The 25957-nt window shown below is 39.9% G+C and overlaps 1 pseudogene; it reads right to left on the bottom strand.

Moving 5' to 3' along the window:
* LOC117462558 (solute carrier family 22 member 13-like) overlaps window positions 1-19693 on the bottom strand; it is a 35306-nt pseudogene extending 15613 nt beyond the window's left edge.
* Window positions 19694-25957: the final 6264 nt, after the last annotated feature.

The following is a 25957-nucleotide window of genomic DNA, read 5'->3' as shown; positions in this document are numbered from 1 at the left end:
TTAATGCTGAAATAAATAAAAATGGTTTAATCAATATAAAAGCACCTTTCTTTTTCTACAGTCATATTTCATTAATCACATTTAATTCACGCAACACTGGCCATATCTCTGCTAGTTTACAACGTTTAGTTACAAATGACATTTATATTTGAAAAACGGTGAAGCACTTAAAAAACAATTGTAGTGTAGGTTCAAGAACATTTAAAGTTACAGGGTATCTTACCTTCAGAATATGCCGGGAACGAGGAGCAGTGACCGCAAGCTGGGTTGTTAGCATAGGTTGTTAGCTTAATACTGAGAGCATGTTAGCTTAGCTTCTTAGCCTGAGCTAGGTCTGGAACGTCACGCTCGGTGGCAGCAGGTCCCACCCTGTCCCACCTCGGCTCCGGCTCAGCACCGCCTCAGCACCGCCTCTTTGCCCTTATTTGGAGCAGGCGGGAGAAGGCGGGAGTTAGACTCTGACGTCACTGTCGAGCCGTTAGTGGCCGACTCCGCCTACTAAGGGCTTCACGGCAACTCTGCAGAATCCTATGGGTGACGTCACGGACCCTACGTCCATTTATATATACAGTCTATGGTCATCCTTCATGACCATAGGTGAGGGCAGAGCCATATAATAGAAGAGTTACGACATCTCCGTTCACTCCAATGGACCACTTTTTTACAGCAATGGCAGATCGTGGAGCCTCTCAATCGTTCCCCGGAAGTTAGCGCAAAGGCTGGCAGAGCTGTCGAGTTGCAGCATAATAGACCGTTCGTGATGGACTTTTAAAGGTAAGAAGAAGTTTAAAGATTTATATTGCGGATATTATCAGTACATCTGATTCAAATTAACATGTGTATTAAAGGATGTCAGTGGATTATCCCTAAATTAGTAGATTTAGGGAACGTTTACAGATAATAGATTAAGCTAGCATACCGAAGCAATTTAGCAACACACGTTGAACAGCTTTTTAATTGTAAATTCCGTTCTCTTAATGTCATTTCGTCCAACATGTTGAATTAGAGAAGAGGGGCTTCTAAACGGGATTGTATGCGGGGGTGGAGGGAGTTAAATATTAGATAAATATAACTTTGGTGCGTGTAAGAGTGAGTGTTTTTATCAGAGCCATATTGTGTCCTTGTGATTCTGTTGATTATTACCTGTCTGTATAATGTTGCAGCTCAGTTGATTTTGGATTGATGGCAAAGGGAGAGGGACTTAAGTGAGAGTGAAAACACAAGGTAAGTTTAATATTACTGTTTTATATAAGTAAACACCTTATCTCCCCAAGGCATTTCCCATCCAATAGGTGTGCTGTGTGTGTATAACCCTTTCTCCTGTCTGTTACTCCCTCTTTCAGCACAAGAACCAGAGGGGGATTCAATGGAGCCTGAATACCTGCACTGAGACCCTCACCCTGCACCCTGAGTCTCAACTCTGTGTTTTTCAAGCCTTTCCCTGTTTTTTTGTATTAAACAAAACATTAAGCTTTCCCAATGGTGTGGTTTTCGTTTTGTGAAAAAGTGCAAATGCAGTGTTTGTATATAATTACATCACATATTTTGTTGCTGTTGGTCATGAAATTGCTCCTGCTGACTTGAGCCAGCCATTTTTTCCTCCGCTCTGTGTCAGTGGGGAAGCCGTACATTCGTACTCCTTTCTCTGAGCGATTTGAGCATCCCCAGTGAAGGAGTAGGTCTCACTTCTCCGCGCCGATTCTATGAGTTTGCTTTAAAAGAAGGAACACTCAAAACAACCAGGACGAGGGTTAAACAATAATCTATTTTAATTATAAAAGGTAATAATGCAATACAATATAATACATTACCAGACCATATAAAATCATATCCGTAATGTAAGGAGTAGGCCTACTCCTGCCCTAGTTCACGTGCTGCTTCGACCCTTCGGTCTGGACAGCGCGAGAAGAGAGAGCAAACAAAAGGCTGAACAGGCTTTCATACCAACACAAACAGGAAGGGGTGGAGTTAACTGGTCGTCTTTTCCGGTCATCTCATTGGGAGATGCAAACGTGAATCTGCGCGTGCCAGCAGAGAACCAAACAGTTTCAGTTTGAAGCAAAACAAACACCTCTGGCATTCACTGTCTCATATTTCTGCAGCCTCCACACACACATCCCCCCACATTCCAGAGACCTCAGTTGTGTCTAAAGGATATTCCCTTGCTCACAAAGATAACACAAAGATTTCATCTCTCATATCTCCAACTTCTGGTTACACAGACTGCTTATTATTAATACAAAGTAATTAAACCCACACATATACTATTCAAGATATGTAGACTTCCCTGAAACATGACATGCTAGAGATCCTACATACCTACACCTCCCCCACAGAGCAATAAAACCCTGTTTACTCCAACCAGCCCAGAATGTTTATAGCCATTTTAGTCCTCACATTTATGAAAGGATAAAACAGAGAAATCAATATAAAACACAAACACAGGTATTGTTTGAACAGTATTCACTTAACTGCTACTATTGATAATTACCAGAGAAACTCAAGGGACCTCTTTTAATATCTGGAAATTGCAACAAGACTTTCTGCCATTTCAAATGTAACACACTTCTTAAATATCAGATGATAATAATCTTCAATCCCCCTTTTTATCTCATTCTCAAGAGATACTTACACAAGGCATTTTGAAACATATCTACTATCATTCTTTTCTACTGTGTCTGTCCCCCAATATTGTATAAATCTATCAGAAACTGAGACCCAAAGTACTTGAAATCTTTGGGAACAGAACATCACTTTCCATGGCAGTGAAGGAACCATGAGAGAGCAACCTGAGTGCTAGAAAGCAGTCTCCTTGTGGTGAATCATCAGCCCGCCTCCCCCCCGGAGGAATAGCCCACAACGACAGCTGATAGGGAGGGGGAGATGCGGCTTTCCCTTCATGGGTGGAACTGATCAGAGAGAAGTAGACTCCTCTGCTGCCTCGACAAGTCCCCCAGCCCGCTGACAGCCGCTTCCAAGTCGTCTGCTGCATGGATGTCCTCGAGGTCCTTCTCCTCCAGTCCACTGATGACAGCATCCGAGTCGACCTCCTTGACGAGAGCCAGATCCGTCCTGATGTCGTCCCCTGGTCCTAGCAGGTGGTTTCCCCGCCGCACACTGGCTCCCGTGGTACGAGCTGTCCCCCTTTCCTCCCATGCGGACGGCATGAGAGATCCGCTGGGTCACTCGGTCGGGGCCGGAGAGCCTGGGGTTGAACCACTTTATCCTGATGACCTTCAGCCAGACGAACTCTGCTGTGTCAGCCTCCTGTGTCTCGGGTCCCCCTTTTGGCGTCAGCAACCTGTGTGGAGAAATCTGATACAAATCCCTCAAGCCTACGCTCAGGGCTCCGGGGCCCTCGGCTGTTTGACCCACCACTGCGTAGGCCGCTTGGAGCCTGTTGGTGGGGTGTCTTAAAACAACAGACGTCTGTGAACAGGTTTTCTAAATTAATTGTGCAGCTTCAGAATCTTAATACTTGTACTGTGCCAACTAAATAAGAACCCCAACATCTTTAGGTAAACTAAATAACATATTTCAATAGCTCTGAAATTCTGACAAACATCTGTGTTTATTTTTAAATGAAATCCTTGAGATCCCATTACAAATCTAAATATAATATGAATTGCTAATGTTTCTGGTAAAGAAACACACTAATGTTATGGATTCAAAAACAACCAAAATCACAATACTAACAAAGTGAATGGCTTCCTGGTGATCAGTGTTGTGCTAGTTACAGAAAACCAGTAACTAGTTACCATTACTAGTTACTTCATTTCAAAAGTCACTCAGTTACTTTACTGATTACTTACACCAAAAAGGAATGCGTTACTGTGAAAAGTAACGTTTTAGTTACTTAAAAAAGGGCTCCCATTATATTAATGCCCTTATAGCCTTCATTTCAGTACTGTTATTGCATTGGAGAATAATACAATCTGTTGATCAACTTGACATGCATTATATGCAATCTGGATAGCATCGATATTAGCTGGCTTTACATTTTTGTATATTCTTTCTCCAGGTAGTTGGAAAAAGTTTTCCGTCCCATATGCCGTGTGCCGCCCGGACATGCTATCATGCTAACTAGCTCCCTGAAAGCGGGTGACTCCACTGTAGCAATAGCCTGCATGTGTTCTACAACATACCGTGCAATGGCTTTATCGACTTTCCCCTGGCTAGCAGTCCCTTGGTTAAAATCCAGATGCTGTTGCTTAGGTGCAGGTGGAGGTGGAGTGGCGTCGGCTGAGTCTCTGTGGTCTTAGCTACTAGCTTCGTCCCAGCATGTTGTTTTTGCAGATGTTTTAAGAGATTTGAATGACTGGTTTGTGCAGTAGATAGGCTCTTTGACCCGCCAGGACACAACTTACATTTAACAGAAACTTTCTTTTCTTTGTGCTCGACAAAAGTGAAATAGTGAGAATATCTCCAGGTGGAGAAACTAGACTTGAGCTCCGCCGCCGCCATGATAGTCTTGTTAGTAAACAACACAAACACGCCCACAGCCCGTCTCCGCATGTGACACAGGAAGTATCTAAGTACATTTACTCAAGTACTGTACTTAAGTACAGTTCTCATCTCTGTTCACCTGGCTGTTGACTATATAAAAAAACTAACGCAGTAACGGAGTAACGCACCATGTAGTAACGGTAACTGAGTTACTGAATTTAAAAAGTAATGCGTTAGAGTACTAGTTACTGTCCCAACACTGCTGGTGATACTGCTTTTACCTGTCAGTGCTTAGATATTATCCCGCTGAAAAAATGAATACAGAATTCCAACAAACTGTCATCAAATGTCTTTCTATTATAAATGTAGATGAAATGTATATCCCCATAATGACCTAAACAATAAAGTCTATGGCTTTTACTTCTTTACCAGGCTAGTTACATGATGTTGTATAAATTAAATGGTGTCTCATTACATTACTATGTTTTAGCTTTAACTGTAAATATGTTCTTTCTATATTTCAAACCTCAGTTACTTTAATACCTGTTGAAACATTAGTTGAAACATTACTCACAGGTCAGCTTCTTCAGTATTCCATTCTGGACTTACATCTCTCTGGTAGCCCCTTGGCCACTGATTCTTTATCTGTGTTACCTGCTATAACTCAATCAATATTAGAGACATGTCAACATTCATTAAACAGTATCTTATCCCCAGATATGGAGCAGGTCAATTCTAAAACTGTCAATCAATGGTCAGATTGAACAATCGAGTTGGGGCAGCAGGTTCCCTTCAGTCCCTAAATGAAAAATGTACATTGTGAAGTTTACACTCCCCCTTTTAAAATCCTGTATGGGAATAAAACCTTCAGATAATAATGGATTATAAGAAAATACCAAACATTTTTCCCAAATGTACATCCATCATTTCCACAGTAAACACCTCAGTGAAATGAAGTGTTTCTCTCCATCAATCAGTCCTAAAAGAAACAGAATCTTCATGTTTTAGTTTGAGTTTCACATTCTGCAAACTGCCACCTCCTGTGGGAGTGAAATATCATCAAGTAGATTTGAAACGGGTCACATGTGCGGTTTCCCCTTTTGTGGAATGTTAGGAAACCTCTCATTTCCCACAGAGCCCCAAAATAATGTGTTAGTCCAAAAGCATGCTTGATTAGTCATTGTTTTAAATCATGCAGTTGCACTGATCACATGCAGACATACACTCACACTGTCAGGTTGTAAAGTCAAGTTTGGTCAGGTTCACCTCAGAGTCAGTCATTGACAGTGCCTTCTCAAGTTACCCTGTCGCTCAGGGTCAAAGGTCAGTTGGTCTCAGTCTTTTTGGCCATGTGATGTGCTCTGCAGAGACTTTGATGTTTCAGCATAGGCCAGTATCCTTTGTCTATAGAAATCTGTATATATGGAGCGCCATCATTTATGAATTCACAATTACAACTATAATGTTCAAGCTATCTCTAACTTTTCATTGGAACAGCTGTTTCCCACATTCCCTGAAAAGTGTCTAGCCAAAAAATGTCACTTCCCCATTGTACACCACTGCAGTTCATCAACATATAATCCACATTAAAATGTCCAATAGATCTATTTCAGAAACTTGTGCACACAATTATTATCTTGAGTCAAACCTCTACTAGGACCTGTGTAGCTCTTCATCGGTCACTATACTCATGTATCTTCAATTCTGGTATACCTAAAAAACAATGTTAACGTCTTTAACCGTGCGTGGAACCCTGGGTGTTCGGACATGTAACAATCACTCCTTCCTTTATCAAGGACCTAAAAACAGAAGTAATTTCATCAATGGTTTGTAGCTGAACATAGGAATTATCCCTCATGGTAGGTATGTTTTTACTTTTTAACATCTCTAAATGTCAGTTAATCACCAACTAAATGAATGTCCATTAGGAGGTGGTGCCGCTAGTCCTCTAAACCCATAATCCGGCGCCGTGCGCTTCCTGTGAAGCTGCCAGTAAGACTCTAAAAACCACCGCAGGGTGGGTCGAGTGACCCCTCCTCCCTATTGGTCGTCAATAATATGCACCATTACAATGGGTGATTGAAGGCCCCACATTATTTCCCATTTCAGCATCAGCCTTCTTTACTCTAAAATTACTTTCTAAATAGGAATATCCAGAAATGGAACAAATATTCAATCTTCAGAAAAGTTCTTAACCAATGTCTATCTAGTGAATAGCCAACACATTTTAAAATGTCAGATGTATAAAAATAAGCCTAAATACTCCCTTACCATCAAAGTCCAAATCTCGACACAAGGTGAACAGTTTTGGTAATGGACAATTTAATCTAAAAACAAAATTGGACTTGTGTCCTTGTTATTTGTTCTTCAAAATACACTAGCAAACACCCTGCGAAGTATTCGCAACATACACCTAGGATATGAAATCCATTCATCCCTTTACCCATAGTTAGTTTATGTCACGGATGAGTGAAGGAAGCAGGACCCAAATGCAGATAACTCTTGAGAAACCCTTTATTCCAAGGATACAGAACAGAACACTCTCCGGTGACCTCCGTCACCAACAAACAATGACCCAACACTGAACACAGACAGAGACAAGACTAAATACAAGAAGGGGTAATCATGACAACGAGAAACAGCCGGGCAGGGGAGGAGAAACACAAGGACAACAGGTGAACACAATCGGGTAATCAGGGAGGGAAACAGACAGAAAGCAGACAGGCAGGAAACGGGGGTGAACACTTAACACAATAAGACAGGAAACCCAAAGACAAGAACAACACCAACACAGACAAAACTACAAACGTGACATAAAATGTGAATTGTGACAGTTTATATGTCTAGATTATTATGTGTGACCTAATAATCAGATGTCTTGTTTGCCAAACAAGGATATTAAACTTTAATCTTTTCAGTATTCCAGACCATCGTTTAAACAATCAGCCTCCCTTCTCAAACACTAAACCTATTGTTGTACACCACCCTCTGGAAAACTCTTGCACAGTTATGCTGTCAAATCATCGCATAATTTCTTCAGAGTCTGAGCAGTCTGAGACCAGCCTGTCTCAAGATCTTGTCATAATGTGAACAGTCAGTGATGTGTTGTCTTCTGCAGCTGTAGTCAATTGGATCAATGAAACTCTTGTTTTGCACTGGGATGTCCTGAGGGGGAAGGAACCTCTGGATCAATGTGGTACAATCAGCAGACACACGTTGTCCTCTGCACAGCAGGAATCCCCAAAAACTGCAGTTCCTCTTCACACCACAGTTGCCTTGGCAACGAGGTACAAGCAAAATGTCAAACCCTCCTCAGAGATGCGTTCTTTGCACAGTTCTTCTGTTTCTGTAGTGAGCAACTCTTCACCAACACACTGATTCAGAGTACAACCCAAAGGTGGCGCACAACTATCCAGTGCCGCTGTAATCACAATAAATCAGCAACTGGAGAAAAACTCAATTTAAATCTCTCCCCCAAAGGGTTACAAAATAAAACGGCTGAGTGTCTATATGGTCAGGAATGCTGAAACATGTGAATGTTAAAACAAACCAATGGCAGTAGTCTACCCAGATTCTTTACTTCATTAAAAGTAGTAAAACCACATTGTAAAATCTCTTTTGTCTAGTTGAAGTCCTGCTTCTAAAATTCTAGTCAGAAAAAAAATAAACTTCATCTTTAAAATCTTCTTTAATTTGAAACCAAAAAAGGTCTTCCTTCTCCACCATGATCCTATTTCTACAGCAAAGTCCATACAAACTGATGATTTATCCTTAAAAACCATGAGGAATGACAGTTCTCATAAAACACTATTCTTCCTTACTTCAGTTCTAAATCAAATGAGCCAAACAGGGAAACCCCCTTTAACCACTTGCTTATTCTATTATTTTTGAAATTGTTTATCTAAATTGTGTTACAAGCAGGTTAGATTTGTAACAAAATACAAAACTAACTGTATTTAGTGCTATATTTGAAAAACAAGTAATCTGATTACAGTTAATGAATATATATCTTTGAACACTTATTATTGGTGGAAAAGTTTCCTCACAAAATGTAATCTCCATTACTAAAGCTAAAACCTAAAGAAATCATCACGGAACAGTTTTTCTGTCCTTATCACTTAATTGTTTCAATACAAACTAAAAAGCGTTTTGAAAACTCCCACTCTTGAGAACATCTCAACACTTTATTCCATCTGAGCACTAGTGTTTGACAGACACGCCCTATTAATCCAAAACGGTATTTAATGGTATCAATTGTGAACTTTCTTAATATGAATTGTAAATGCAACGTATGTTCTCTTTGGAACACAGATAGGACAGTAGGTGCTGAAACTGGTTAATAGCAGTTTTATGTCAACCTAGATAAGCATGTTGTTCTTATATCTAGTAAATATATTTTTATTTCATGTTTACTCACAAAACAATATGACATTATTCAGAATAGCAGTTAACTTTATACAAGTTTTACTCTCTCTGAACTCTTCAAAACATCTACTTCTCTTGTCTCTCTCTCTCTCTCTTTCCTCCTTGTGCCCTGCAGCTGCCTGCTCCTGCACAAGCTTCCCTCATCAATCACCTCTGTGTTATCCAACAGTGTGAGATGGCTGGGGCAAACCTCGTTTGTGCAGCACCTCTGTCATGCTTAACCATTTAACAGATTCCTTCTGACTGACAAACTTATAAAAACCTCCTGTTTACTTTCTACTCTTTCTTCATAAACTTAAAAACACAATTAATGTCTACTAATGATATTACAAAAACTCCCTCTAATAATCGTTTCATCCATTGTGACATATTTACCCAAACTAAGTTTTTCAACACCTACATGTTTCCAGCATCGCATATTTCACACACCATGAAAGAACCTCCCTGTACTTAAAAATCCCACTGCTTGGTCTGAACAATAGTAAACCTGCAGAGCACACTAATCCGATCACAGTAATGTAATTTGACCCAAGTGTAGGACCATGTCGTTCCTAAAAATGTTAGCAAACACCAAACTCCAACTACAACATTTATAGATAAATTGATTTAGCAAAATGAAATGTTATGTAATTCAAAATGTGACAAAAGAAAAATGATTTGTCTTACACAAGATTGTGGTCTAACAGAATGACTCCTGACCTCATGGGGTCAAATAACTTGAACATGTGGCCTGAAGAACAAAAGGACCTCTTACTCATTAAGCCAATGGACTCTCAGAAATTAGATCTAGCCATGAGGTGGCTGACTTTAAAATGAACTGTGACAAATAAACCACATGCGTGTGGGTACATTATATTTTACACAATATAACACAAAACAACACTACATTAAGACAATAACCACTCAAATGAGCCTTGGTGAAAAGCATGAAAGACAAAACAACTCAATCTACTCTCATTGTTCGTGTACATCTTTACTCCCACTATTCCACCATCAGTATGCCAACTTGCTGGCCCACTAGCAGTAGTTGAACCTCACTGTTGCATGATCAACACAACTCCTAAATAACATTACAATATATATTTCTCACAGTGAGCTCGCCATCCAATGCCCAACAAATTCTCATCTTTCCATGTCCAATCTAGGTGGAATAATCCACTATTATGTTCAATTTCAATCAAACTTTGACCTGCATGTACTTCATATACTCAGCAAAACCTATTCTTACTTTCCCTCAACGTTACTGTATGCAATTAAGTTCCTCTGAAATATAATTAAGTAAAATTCTCAGTAAATGACGAATACCACGAAATTCACAATGCAATATTTCTTATTTATTTAAATATCTACGACACATTGATCTATTAATCTTCAATGTTATTCACACCTTTTTTTTTTTTTTTATTCAACGCTCAGCAGCCATTTTTTAGGCATTTTTGAGAAGAAGCACAAGCAGTCACACTCCGGGCAATTAGAGCAAAGCTGTGAAGAAAAAGGGGGGCTTTCTCGAACCCACGGTATCCTTCCAGCATGACTTCGCATTTCTTTATCTGACTTTTCTCCCTTATCTATTCGTAATTATTCACAGAAAATTATTCCCCGTACAGTCTATCCAGCTTTATGGTGCGATGTTTATTTCAACAGATAATGCGACCTTAGAATGCGCTTCGACGCGGCTTTTCAGCGATGTGACATTCTCATGGAGCCGAAACCCAGGTCAACAGAATCCTTTATCGTCACGTTTAGCCTTCTAGATTAACCCCACAGAACAAGAGAACGAGATTCCGTTCGTTTCAAAATGGCTTTTTGAAATTTGCGTATCTCCCCTTGGATTTGTTTACATATAATACAACTGCAGCTCATATGAGACTGGAAAGCATTATTCTGTTTTGTCCTGGATGGAATCTCTTTTAGGAAACCACTGAACTTCCCCGATGGGTTAGCCGTCTTGATTTCTGAAAAAACCCACGGGGCCTTTCACCTTCATCTTACACTCCTCATCGCTTCACGTGTAGCTAACGAGTCAGTCGTGCGATTCTGAAAAATCCACGAGGTTCCTAACCGTTGCTTTATTAATCTTATTAGTTAGTTTGTTACCTACCTATGCTAAAATATGCATTGCATTCTTTACCGTAAATGACACCTGGAAATATCTTTGACAACTCTAAAATTTAGCTTGAGCCAATTACAGACCTTCGATAGAAACAGGCGTCCGTTTTACCTTTCAGTTGGATCCATAGTTGTCAAATATTATTCCAGGCATCTCCCTCCGTCCGCTGGCTGCCAGTGTTTCCTCAAAAAAAAACTCATGACGTCACCACGTAGGCACGTCCTCACGTCACCACGTCATGACGTCATCACGTCGTGGTCACCATTTGAAGGAGTAGGTCTCACTTCTCCGCACCGATTCTATGAGTTTGCTTTAAAAGAAGGAACACTCAAAACAACCAGGACGAGGGTTAAACAATAATCTGTTTTAATTATAAAAGGTAATAATGCAATACAATATAATACATTACCATACCATATAAATCATATCCGTAATGTAAGGAGTAGGCCTACTCCTGCCCTAGTTCACGTGCTGCTTCGACCCTTCGGTCTGGACAGCGCGAGAAGAGAGAGCGAACAAAAGGCTGAACAGGCTTTCATACCAACACAAACAGGAAGGGGTGGAGTTAACTGGTCGTCTTTTCCGGTCATCTCATTGGGAGATGCAAACGTGAATCCGCGCGTGCCAGCAGAGAACCAAACAGTTTCAGTTTGAAGCAAAACAAACACCTCTGGCATTCACTGTCTCATATTTCTGCAGCCTCCACACACACATCCCCCCACATTCCAGAGACCTCAGTTGTGTCTAAAGGATATTCCCTTGCTCACAAAGATAACACAAAGATTTCATCTCTCATATCTCCAACTTCTGGTTACACAGACTGCTTATTATTAATACAAAGTAATTAAACCCACACATATACTATTCAAGATATGTAGACTTCCCTGAAACATGACATGCTAGAGATCTTAAGCAGAATATACTCTCATCCACCTAGCCCCCTGTCTTGCATTCCTACACCTCCCCCACAGAGCAATAAAACCCTGTTTACTCCAACCAGCCCAGAATGTTTATAGCCATTTTAGTCCTCACATTTATAAAAGGATAAAACAGAGAAATCAATATAAAACACAAACACAGGTATTGTTTGAACAGTATTCACTTAACTGCTACTATTGATAATTACCAGAGAAACTCAAGGGACCTCTTTTAATATCTGGAAATTGCAACAAGACTTTCTGCCATTTCAAATGTAACACACTTCTTAAATATCAGATGATAATAATCTTCACCAGGCAGCACAGCAAACCATGGTGGCGACTAGGAGGCAGCACAGCAAACCAGGACAACACGGAGGAAAAGGCACCGACAAACTGCATGATATGCTATTCAATGTTTATTGAATTCCACGTATTTGCAATGGATGTTCCTAAAGCAATACATTTAACATCATCATCATCATCATATGCTGCTGCTGCTGCTAGTCCTTTGATAGTCACCTGTCGGTCTCCTGTCCTTTCTGAAAGCCATAAAGATGACATTAGTCATTTAGATAGCTTGTGTCCTCAATTACCAGGGGATTACTGAAACGACCATGAATTCTACATGAACCACGTGACGATAACCGTCACAACGGTGCGGTAAAGCGACTGCAGTACCGCTCCCGCTGCTCCGATTCTCCGGCCCATCTCACGCTCCATTGTTCCCTCACTCGAGAACAAGACCCCGAGACACTTGAACTCCTTCACTTGGGGTAAGGACTCATTCCCTACTTAGAAATTAGGGAATGAGTAGATAACCCAAAAGAATAATCTTTTAAAATATAATATGATGTGGTATACTTTACCCAATATGACACCATTCAGTCGATAACCGCCATAGCCAAGTCCCAAAATGAACTGGGATGCCATATACAAAAAGAAGTTTGGACATAATCCAGTCGTGACAGTAAATATGAGCATCACAACGACTGGGATCTGAGCGGCTCATTTACGACCAAACCTGGAAGAGATACTTCTCTGGTCAGCATATGTCATATAACCATGTCATTCTTTATATGATAGGGTTAATCAAAAAAGACCGTACAGTACAGCGTTAAGAAGACGTATTCTGTGCAATTTCAAGTACACTTACGATTCAGCAAAAGGTCCAAATAAGAGACAACCAAAAATAATGCCAGCCATCAACCCTGCTTGAGCTAATTCCAACAAATGACTCTGGTCACAAACTAGATGAAACTGTGGAAAAATAAAACAATAGTTAAGAAAGGACAGTTTTATTAAGATTATTTTATTATGAATGACTATGAACCAGACCAATGACTTACATCAGTGACTATGGTGCATGGCCACGTACAGCGTGTTGTAGTACACCCATCCATTCTGGCACCCTGTGGTCTCATTGAGTCCGTACTCCCTGATGGCACCAACAGACCAGTTCACAGGGACAAACATCTGACACTTGCTGAAGGTCCGGTCATCCTCTCGGGGGAGAGTCAGGTTCAGCTGCTCCTCTGTGGTCAGGTTAGAGCAGTGGTTCTCAAAGTGAAAAATTATTGATTCAAAAATAATATGATACAGTACAGTACTATTACGTCTGGGTCTCTGTGTTTCATTAAAGCTCGGCTCTGTGTGTGTGTGGAACGAGCCATTTTGTGTGTGTGCACGAGAGAGAGTGTACCGGTACCGGAGATCGTTGATGTTAGCTTCTGGTGCTAGCGAGCTACACTAACGGATATAAGGAGTTTTTTCAACAACAAAGTGGAGGAGAGTCCTCTCCTGTCAGACTGAGAGGCTCAGTGAGCTAAAGGACTCTGTCAGTGTTATCTCAGTGGGTCTCAAACGTTTTGGTCACCATTAATGTAAACAATTATTTCCGAGGCACACATTTATATGATCATTATAGTTATAAAAAAATAAGAGAATAAATTAAAAACAAGTATGAAATACTATATGACATAAAAAAATGAATAAAGTTTAAAAGGGGAGTGATTTGCAAAATATCCATAAAGAAATAGTAAATCTGTTTACAGTTCTGTTTCAAATGGATGTTGAGAGATGTATCCATAGACCTCTTCATTTTGCTCTCAAAGTGCACCAGATTGATGATTTTAACTTCAATATTTAGAAATCTTCCCGGGGGAGCTTGCCCCCGGACCCCCCTATGTGAAGTCCACATACCACCTATAAAAATAGCACTTTACCCCTGCTTACACCTATATGCCGTGAGCTGATTATCGAGCCTTCATTGTAACAGTTGCGGGTACGTTGTGTATATGCTTGGGGATTGTTGCAGTGGAACATTCCGCTGTAGCGCCCGGTACATTAATGGGAAACCCTAAATGTTTGAGCACCCTATGAAACATAACAAAATAAATCTCTGGCGCCGCCACTGAGCCTGACTATTTGTGTTGGGGGGGACCGACTTTTTTTTTTCTCCAAAGGGGGGGCCTGACAGAAAAAGTTTGAGAACCACTGGGTTAGAGTCTACCCGAAGGATCAGTGGCGTAACAAGGTTGTGATTGGCCCCGGTGCAAATATTTTTTTTGGGCCCCCCCCCCAACTCAGCGCTGCTTGCTTCTTCTTTTTTTTCTCTCTCTCTTTCTCTCCACTTTCAAAATCTATTTAAAACTCATAACAAACAAACACAATTCCCAAAGTTGTCTTGAAATTAACTTAATAAATAAACGAAACGAAAAATATAGCCTACTTATGCAAACAACATTGAATCTGGACTTGAAATGATTCTGATTAGGCCTATTCGGCATTATTCCTGGAGCACGCGCTCTATCTCTCTTTCTCTCACTCTCTCACTCTCACTCACAAACACAGGCTTCAAATCAAGTCGTCATTATTACAACAAATACACACTTGCAACTGATAACACTGGCAATTATTTTATATTTATTAGACTATTCAAAAAAATCATGCTTCAAAAAACAACGGCACAGCAAACTAATCACACAATCACAGAATGAATCATTCTTCATCATGGCACAGCGGCCACACGTTATCACAGACACAGGTTAGGTAAGCACCATGCGCATTTTCCAACATAAGAGAGGTCACAATTACATTGCTACAGATTTAAATCTCCGAGCCATCTCCATAACAAGAGAAAAGCTACTCATCACCATTAGAAGTTAATCTTGCGGGCCTTGTGCTCAGCAAAGTCGTCAACAACGCTGCTCAGGTCTAACTTCCGGGCCCTGCTGTTCTCTATTGAGAGTGTTGCCAATCCACTGAGTCGTTCTTGTCCCATGCTGCTTCTTAAATACGTCTTAATCAATTTGAGCTTTGAGAATGAGCGTTCTGCAGTCGCAACAGTGACAGGTATGGTGAGATATAACAGCAATGCTGTGCACACTTCGCTAAATGTGGCTGCCATTGAGCTGTGGTCCACAATAAGCATTTGGTCATATCCTTCACAGATGGTTCTTTAGCTATTTCAGTCTTAAAGTAGGCTCTGAATGCAAGGAGTTGGACGGGGAAACTCGGGGATAAATCCCTGCTGTAGTGGTCCGCGAGGCGCTGCGCGTGCTGGTGAAAGGCATTATCCTGCGCACGGTTCAATGTCCCGGGGTGGATAGCCTGGAACAGTTTGTTCGTTTCACGCATAGAAGTGAACCTCTGTGACAGCTGGCTGTTAATGATGTCCAGGCTGGCGTTGAACACATTCATTCTGAAACGGCTCTCGCCATCACTAAGCCTCTCGTCTTGACTGAGTTCATCGAAGTGGCGTTTCATCCTTCTTTTGCTAATTTCCGTGAACTCGCTCTGCGCTCCCCATCTCTCAGCAAGATTTTGAGCGGTGCGTTTGACCTGGTCAAAGTCATCTCGGTATGCAGATAGGGCCTGTATTGTGTTTTGGAGGACACCAACAGCTTTGTGGATGTCTACATCCTTTGCCTGCAACATCTTTGACACTGCATTCATGTTTTCCAGTATTTTTGTCTGTTGTACGACAAGAAAAATAAAGCTGAATTTTTCCATATGGTTTTTTAGGGCTGTAGCCTTGTCCCGTTCCTCCCTCTTTTCGCTGACCAGTGCGATTTTAGTTAGAGCTTTCATGATATCTACATACCGGTATCTAAGGGCAGCAATCGCATCATGTCTTGAGCACCACCTGGTTGGCGCTTCATGGTAACTTTACCATGCTCTGAGAGTTCTGATGACATGATACCGGAAAGGAGTGACCATCTCTTAATACTTTGGCTGAAAAAAGTATAAAGAGTCTCAACAATATCATAAAAATTGCGCAGCTCCGCTATATTCTTTACGGAGTCATTCAGTGTCAGATTTAAATTGTGTGCAGCACAGTGTACATATTTAGCAAGCGGTTCCATCTCCATGATCCTGGCCTGCACACCTGAATAGACCCCACTCATGTTCGCCGCGCCATCGTATCCCTGGACCGACACGTGCTCAGGTGAAATCCGTTACTCTCTATGCTGTCCAGGATTTTCTTTTGGAGTTCACGAGCTGACGTGTCCACTGTTTCCACGAACCCCAAGAAAGCCTCGTTTATCAGGATATCTTTTGCGTTGTCGTTTTCATCCCTCTGGATTGTCACATATCTATACACTTGGCTAATTTGGTCTCTTTTGGAAATATCTTAGGTGGTGTCCATGATCACAGAAAAAAACGGAACATTATTTATTTCTACTTGAATGTCGCACTGCACCCGCTTTGCGATTATGTCGATTATCTAATTTTGAACAGCTGGACTCAAGTATTTCACAGAACCTTGTGGTCGCTCAACAAGTTCTTTCAGAACCGGATCGTAACATGCTAAAAGTTCTATCATACTGAGAAAGTTTCCACTGTTGGGCTGTCCAAGAATCTCCCTATGTCCTCTAAAAGCCAAGTTACAAGTGGCCAGAGTGATTGTAACGTTGTAACGTTGACAATACGTACCTGTCTCCAGTAATTAGCAGCATTCCTTGCATTCCTCTCCATGTTTGCATCGATTCTCCCGTTTTTCTTCCACAGTTCATATATGACACACGCTCCGACATGGACCTGAGATTGTGCATGTGAGTCAATCCTCGCAGACAACGCATGTCCACGCATCACTGTAGAACGGTGCACCTCGGTCTGCGAACAGCCAGCACGGCTCACAATAGGCACAGTCCAGGGTCGGGGAGTAACACAGCCATGTCCGTGGCAGTTTGATACCTGCTCTGGTAGTGGTGGTGTAATAGATCTCGGAGAAACACCTGTTTCCTTGATGTGTGATGTGTGGGGAATGGGTCGGTAGGCCTACATGGGCCAGTTGCTATAATATAGCCTTTGATCTTGGCGTCGGGGGTCTCAATAGCGCCATAGAGTCCCCTATCGGTTGGGGAAGGGGCCCTTGCGGGAACTGTAGGACCACCGCCGGGCACAGCCAAATCCATCCTCTCCTCCTGGCTCCATGGCTGGAGAAGAAGGTCGCACAGCCACGGATACAGCTTCCCTTGTGGAGCTAGACGATGGTGAGGCAGGTGAGCTATCGTTAGGCTCCGGCTGCCGCTGCACGTCAACATTACCAACGTTAGCGTTCGATTTCGAGGACGATGTATGACAAAAGAAACGGTCTAATTTTGTCAGTTTAGCCTTTATATCTCCTTGTTCTCTCTTGTCCTTTCTCTTTTGAGCGCCGCTCTTGTGTTTTGGTTTGCTGTACATTATAAATGCTAGCTATTCAATTTGTTATAATTCTGCCGATCTTGCTGCTGCTATAGCTATGTAGTACATATAACTTTTGATGTTGATTTAACGGTTCGCTCATCACGCAAGGTATCACATGACATGTAAGGGAGCAAGGTCATTGGACAGACAAATTAATTTAGGTTGCTAGGTTACTTTGAAGACTGCGTGAACCAGTCAATGCCATTGGGGCCCAAACAAATATCATTGGGGCCCCAAAAAAATTAAAATAAATTATATACTTTTTTTTTTTTTTGCATGGGACCCTGGAAGGCTGTGGGCCCCGGTGCAATGCACCGGCTGCACCGTCGATAGTTACGCCACTGCGAAGGATCCAGTCTGTGTTACAGTGTCTATCTGGATCTGACTGAATAAAAAATACACTGGCAAAGTGAAAAGGCAGGATAAGATTTGGGAAGCAAAGAGCAAAAAGAGTGATCTTCAGGGATGCAAACTCATCAGGTATGAAAAAGGTGAAAAGGATCCGAGCTCCCCGACCCCACGGAATATCGGCTTTAAAATGAGGAATAACAGATGATTTTAGCAGTCAAAACAACTAAAGCAGCAGTTAATAATAACAGAAACGCCAAAGAGTCACATCTAATAGAAATATATAAAAGCATTTATTTTAATTGTGTAGCAGTCAGTTTATAATTTTGGCAGCACTGTTGAGCATTTTGAAAATGTATTGTCATGCCTCTGTGCAAGGCTTAGTCTTTGTATCTGTATAGCCACTGGTGTAAAGTAACTAAGTTCATAAACTCAACAAGTACTATACGTGGGTACAATTTTGAGATACTTGTACTTTATTTAAGTATTTCAATGTTTTTCTACTTTGTTCTTCTTCTCCACTACAGTTCAGAGGTAAATGGTGTACTTTTACTCCACTACATTTATGTAATACCTTTAGTTACTTTACAGACGTGGATTAATGATGTGAAATATAATCAAGTGTTAAATCAGACTTTAGTTCCACCTGGAGTAAATCCACAAGCTACCCTGCAGTATACAAAGTCATTCAAACTAGCTGCACCTTTACCAGCTTTGAGAACACTTTCATGATCAATCATTATAAAACATATCATATATATTATTCTGAAATGGACCAATCTGCACAATGACTACTTTTACTGTCGCTACTTTCACTATATTTTGATGAGAATACTTTTCTACTCTTACTTGAGGAACATTTTGAATGCAGAACTTTTACTGTAACAGAGTATTCCTACACTCTGTTACTTTTACTCAAGTACAAGACCTGAGTAGGCTACTTCTACTTTTACTCAAGTACAAGATCTGAGTACTTCTACTTTTACTGTCGCTACTTTAACTATATTTTGATGATAATACTTTTGTACTTTTATTTGAGGAACATTTTTGATTGCAGGATTGTTCCTACACTCTGGTACTTCTACTTTGACTCAAACCTGAGTACTTGTACTTTTACTCAAGTAGCCTACAAGATTTGAGTAATTCTACTTTTACTAAAGTACAAGATCTGAGTACTTCTACTTTTACTCTAGTACAAGATCTGAGCAGTTCTACTTTTAATCAAGTACAAGATCTGAGTACTCTACTTTTACTCAAGAACAAGATCTATACTTATACCACCTCCGTTTATAGCCTATGAAAAAAACTATTAGAAAACGAAGGCTAAAGCTACCGTTAGCAGATAGTGACAATATATGCTAGTTAGCCAGCTCAACGATAATATTGCGACAGAAAAACTTTTCAGTGCACATCACGCTCTGCCGGCTGCCGCTCCGACAGGGAGCTCTGCTCTGAACACCTGAACGGCCCGTTCTAACAGCTGTTCACCAGCGGTGCAGTCTGTTAATATTAACGAACGCACCCGTAGGTAATGTAGCTGCTGAAGCTAGACCATCATCGCGGCCGCAGATTACTCCGGGTCTCAGACCCCCCCATACCCCAAAGATTTTTTTTTTGCAGATCTACATGAGTCACACACACGACCTATTTTGGATTGAAAACGGTGAATTTCGCTGAAAGGTGACAAGTTTTCATCCCTGTGAAATAATCCAAACCCTCCAATGGTGCGGAGAATCTCTCCAAAGTCCGCCATGTTCAGGGAGATGTTTTGCCCTTTTTGCACAAATGTTGCTGCAGGATGACCTTTGAACAATGTCTATTAATGTTCAAACCCTGTAAAGTACATTTCAGGAAGGATGATACAGCACTTTGATGGATATTTCATTTTGTAGAAAGAGATGGTCCTGTGACTGTTTAACCAAATATGTCTTTACTTGGTATAATCTGCTATTTCCAGCACAGTGTCTAATAAAAGCACATTGAGGTTGCAGTGTGTTACTCTCAAACATTTCTTATCTCTTACAGAAAGTGTTGTTAAACATTTACCAAAGTTCACAATATGCTGATATATGAAGGGTGAAACTGTTACATAATATGGTGTCATCGTGACTTTGGTGAGACGGTTTCAAAATGAGTATTATCATGTAATGCTGTAAAGGATATTAGTAGTAATACAAATGCCACTTCAATCTCATTAGTATGCAGAAAAAGTGACAGGTCGCCCCGCCCCTTTTCGACCGGAAGTCCCGCCTTATTTGACCGGAAGTCCCGCCTTTTTATTTTGAAACCGGAAGTCCCGCCTCGTTCGACCGGAAGTCCCGCCTCGTTCGACCGGATGTCCCGCCCCCGCTTCCGGCGGATGTCCCGCCCCCACTTCCGGTTTTCAAAAAAATAAAAAAAATAAAATTAAAATAAAAAAAATGAGAAAAATAAAATGCCGTTGTTTTCAATCAATTAATATGCCTAGGATATATGTCCCGCCTCCTTACCACTTCCTGTGTGGTTAATCCTGTATACAGTATCGAATGTAACTTACAAATACTTGCAAATAACATGAAATTAATCAAAAGTAAGGCATCTTAAAAACATATATTTAAACCTCTCTGTTTTTGCAAACAGGACATGACAGGACATGAGGGGAGAGAACATATGGTGGAGGAGGGGGAACACACACACACACACACACACACACACACACTTTCCCCGCCCCTCACCCTCTCCCTCTGTCTAAATAAAAAGCCAGCGTCACTCTTAAATATTTTTCAAGTCGAGAGAAAATGGCCAAGAGACGTCTTGATATGAATTTAATCAGCGAGACACCGGTGACAACTTACAGCCATCCGTTGGGTGCTCCAATCAAGAAACGAATGCAGTTTGTATGCCGGGTTCAGACGCCTACAGCCGAAGAACTTCACGAAGAATGGATTCTAAAAAATGGCGATGTTTGGGGTTATATATTCAACTATATGGCTATTACAAATAACATGAAATTAATCAAAAGTAAAAGCATCTAAAAAACACATATGTAAACCTCTCTGTTTTTGCAAACAGGACATGACAGGACATGAGGGGAGAAAACATATGGTGACACACTTTCCCCGCCCCTCACCCTCTCCCTCTGTCTAAATAAAAAGCCAGCGTCACTCTTAAATATTTTTCAAGTCGAGAGAAAATGGCCAAGAGACGTCTTGATATGAATTTAATCAGCGAGACACCGGTGACAACTTACAGCCATCCGTTGGGTGCTCCAAATCAAAGTAAAGCATATAAAAAACAGATATTTTAAAAAGTCAGCCTTTTTTGCTAAAGGATAAGGGAGGGGGAAAACCCCAAACCCCCTATGGAGAAGTCATAAACCCCCTATGGAGACAAGCATGTTGTAAACAGAGGGGAGGTAGGTAATATACTTAAATATATATAGAAAGTCAGAGAATATTTATCAGAGGATAACGCATATACATTTGTACAAGTCGACACGGGTGCATTTTGTTAAGAAAACAGAGTTTTCGTACTCAGACCGCTGCAACAATTTCAAGCAGATCTCTGCGATATGCAGTCGCTGTCCGAATATAATGATGGCTTTAATTATTTGTTAACAGTCATAAATGTATTTAGAAAAACCTGTGCTCAAACATTAAAAAGAAAAAGAAGGGTAAGGTTACCAAAGCTTTTTGATACAGGTTTAACACACAGCGAGATCCCTAAAAAGTTACAAACAGCTGAGGGGAAAGAATTCTTTAATAAAGTTTAATAAAGTTTTTCAAAACTTGTTGAAGAAAAATGGTATACAACATTATATATAACCGCCATTGACATAAAGGCATGTATGGTAGAAAGATTTAACTCTACAACTGGTAGAAAGTTAAGTACTTTTTCTGAGCAGATTTTCTTTAAGACTGTGACTCTTAACAAACCAACCCCCGAGAGACAGACATACTCATCCACTTTTCAACGTATTTTGTTTTTGTCTTTCTCGCTTTTTTTTCCATTATATTTTTGGAAAAAACTACATAGTGATTGCTAGCAAAAATACAACATGCAACTAATACATTATACAATATTACGACTTTTGGCGATATTTTCAACACAATATACTTGTACCTTTTTTTTTTTTTGTAGGACTTCAAGATATGTTGCATGTCATGCATAAACACGGTGTCATCTTTCTTGAAACTGATGTGCTGTCCGTTTTACAAACAAGTTATGTTTATGCTTCTTCATCCTATGAATGTTCCTCCCCCGTCCCTCTTCACAATAACAATCAAGGTGGATCTGTGAAATGAAACACCTCTTCCCAAAGCGTGACTACCCTATTGAGGGCATACGTAGGCAGTAGGGTCTAAATCGATGGGCCAGATATACTAACATGCAGAACGTACGGTATGTTTGAAAAAGACTAACCATTTATCCAGTTCAAGCTGTCTTTAAGATGTGACATCGCGCTCTGACTATTTCCCATAAAATCGTGACAAACTATTACTTGTTCTTACATTTGACCTCTTGCTGCTTGGTTGAAAATGATAGATGAAAAAGAACTTTTTTAAAAAGAGTCAAACCACAAATGTTTTAAGATTGTTACAAAATGTAAAAAATAAAAAAGGTCTGGAGACAAAATTAATTCAGGTGACTCTGGCTTTATTAGGACAACAAACATATAATACAAATGGGTTAGGTGTTAAATATAACCATAGTGGACTTAATAATCTAACAAAATACTTTTATCTGAATACATTTGTTCTTTTTAAGAGCACTTTTTGAAATTATTTATTTATTATTTCAGTGGAAAAATCCAGTGTTTGTTAACATTAACGCTTTCTTCTCTTTTTCTTGTGTTACTAAGATACTTTTAAACACACTTTGGTGTATGCAACACTTGTTCAGATAAAACAAGGTTTTTTCTTTTCTGATAAACTTACATATTTTAGTTATTTTATGTTACCAAGATACTTTGAGATACACCCTGATGTACACAACACTTAACAAAGGGTATAATATGAAGTAGTTGGTAAGGAAGGGGTTTTTCTTTAAGGGTGCAAAACTTTTAGAACAGGGTAAAATATTCATTAATTTGTATTGAATTGAGTTTTCTTTTTTTGATTTTCAACATACTATATGACTTTTACATATTTCTGACGTACTATACTTTTTTTTGTGACTTTTTTCTGTAGAATCTTGACAAAACTATTACTTGTTCTTAAATGATGACCTATTGCTGGAGATGAGATGAAAAAGCTACAACGCTTAAAGAACTTTTTTCTAAAAAAACTCTCAACTCTACACTGACTCCCCCCACTCAACGCAATAAGTCCCACCCCACTCAGCAAATCATCTAAAACGAAGGACCCCATCAAGACGACCGTTGAAAACTAGCCATGGATCTGAGAAAAACCAAGTCTGATGTAGCCTACCCTTATTATCACCAGGATAATGGATATGGGCTTAATGACTGGATGGTACAAAGTAGGGGAGAGGATGTTCCCGAAGAAGAGCTCTCCTCTATATGTAATAGTATTGTAAACGAAACATTTAAAGTGGTCCCGGAATCTTCATTTTTCAGAAACATTCTGTAACATTACCGAAGAAATTACACTTACTCTTTTTCTTGTGTTACCAAGATACTTTTAGATACAGTTTGGTGTCTGAAAACTGAAACTGGGTGAATATAAAGTACTTTATAAGGAATTCGGATTCTTTTAAAGGCAGATTTTGGCTTTTTTCTCTTGCCAAGATACTTTTAGACACACTTTGAGGGATGCAAAACCTTAAAACTAGAAAATGAAGTACAGTCTGATTAGATTTTTTCTTAAAGACTGTTTCTCTAAAAGGTAAGTTTGTGATTTTAACAATTTTCCCTGACACTTGGCAGATTTGTGTGTAATTCTCTCACAAAGGAACTGTAAGATACACTTTTTATGTATGCAAAACCTTAAACTTTTTTTTTTTTTTTGAAAATAAAATACTTTGTCTGAATACATTTTCTTTAAAGGCACTTTTTTTATTTTAACGCTATTTCAGTGGAAAAATACAGTTTTGTTGACATCAAGGCTTTTTTTCTCTTTTCTTGTGTTACTAAGATACTTTTAGACACACTTTGATGTATGCAACACTTGTTCAGTTAAACAATGGGTTTTTTTTTCTGATAAACTTACATATTTTAGTTATTTTATGTTACCAAGATACTTTGAGATACACCCTGATGTACGCAACACTTAACAAAAGGGTATAATATGAAGTACTTGGTAAGGAAGGGGTTTTTCTTTAAGGGTGTAAAACTTTAGAACAGGGTAAAATATTCATTAAATTGTATTGAATTGAGTTTTCTTTTTTGATTTTCAACATACTATTTGTACACAATGACTTTTCCATATTTCTGATAAACTATACTTTTTCCGTAAAATCATGACAAACTATTACTTATTCTTAAATTTCACCTATTGCTGGAGATGAGATGAAAAAGCTACAACGCTTAAAGAACTTTTTTTCTAAAAACTCTCAATTCTATAATTGACTCCCCCATTCAACACAATGAGCCCCACCCTCCACTCAGCAAATCTTCTAAAACGAAGGACCTCACTAAGACGATCGTTGTAAACTAGCCATGGAGCAGAGAAAAGCCAAGACTCCCCCCGCGAGTTGCAGTCAGGAACAGAGTCCACCAGCGACACCACCATGTGGGAAACCTGAATCTTGCAGTACTACTGCTGCTGATGCTACTCCTCGGGTCAAGAAGTCTCGGTTTAGGGACACAGTGAAATCGGAATTGTTTTATATTCTGGAGATGGTGATGTATCGGTACAGAAAAGAAATCTGCAAAGAATGCCGACGCAGTAACCCTGACCAGAGGCAACACGATTGTCGGAATGACATGCCCGATTTCTTCTTCAGAAACAATTACAAAGCGTTAATGAAAAGACTTTGGCTCGCCGACTTCGTTGCAGTGATTGACCAGAGTCTTATTGAAAAAGGCATTTGCGAGGATAAACTGAGGATAGGACGCGCTTCGGAAGCCTTTCTGCACAAGCTTGTAAAATGCAGATGCCTCAAGGAGAGACTTGAAATATCCATACAGAGTTGGATGGAGAAGAAGAAGAAGACTAACAAACAGCAGTCGGATGGAGAAGAAGCCAAGGACTTGTTCAATGCAGTGACTTTTTTCTTTAAGTAAAATAAAAATGGGAAACTACTATGCAAAACGCTCTGTATATATTGATCATAATGTAGTCCTTACCCGTTTAATAAGTGTGATGATGGGGACGATTGAAAACAGAATGAGTAGTGACCCCCGTGTAAGCAGAATGGCTGAAGTTTGTAAACTAGAAGACATTTTGGATATCGTTCGTTCTGGCAGTACTATTCCGGGTCATTGGGAAATGATTGTAAACGAAACATTTAAAGTGGTCCTGGAATCTTCATTTTCCGAAACATTCTGTAACATTATCTCAGAAATGAAACAAACATCAACAGTGTATCATGTGCTCTCATTGTATGCTCTGTTTGTAGATGTAATGCATCTTTGCGTCGAAAACAGCATAGACGTGAATATTTTGACTGAAGTGAAAAAACTCCATCACGATATCTCCAGTAATATGGGGAATTCTAAGCTGGAGACTGTCCTGGGGATGCTACAATCAGTATAACTATTGATTTTGCGTGTGAAAAAAATAAAAAAAGTGGTTTTTTACATCTAAAAACTGTTGTCATCATTATAGCAAGGGGAGCGTGTCTGATACATGTGTATTACAGTCCTTCTTGTTGTGTTTTTCAGTGTTTTCTGTGTGTCTGTACACACAAAGCACGCGTCATTATCTACTTTTCAGCTTTTATACACAAAGTGTATCTTTCAGTAACTTTACCAGAGAATTTAAGCATAAATCTGTCAAATGTTCAAAACAGCCTTGTTTCACTGAAATACCCTCAAAATGACAAACTGCCATTATTACGAAATCTCCTCAAACAGAGTACTTTCTACAGATGAAGCCTTCCCACTCAACGCAATATGTCCCACCCACTCAGCAAA

This window comes from Pseudochaenichthys georgianus, chromosome 17 (genome assembly GCF_902827115.2).
Source record: "Pseudochaenichthys georgianus chromosome 17, fPseGeo1.2, whole genome shotgun sequence".
In the NCBI taxonomy this organism is placed as follows: Eukaryota; Metazoa; Chordata; class Actinopteri; order Perciformes; family Channichthyidae; genus Pseudochaenichthys; species Pseudochaenichthys georgianus.
Note: the sequence above shows the minus strand (reverse complement) of the source record. Positions and strands in the feature narration are given on the sequence as shown.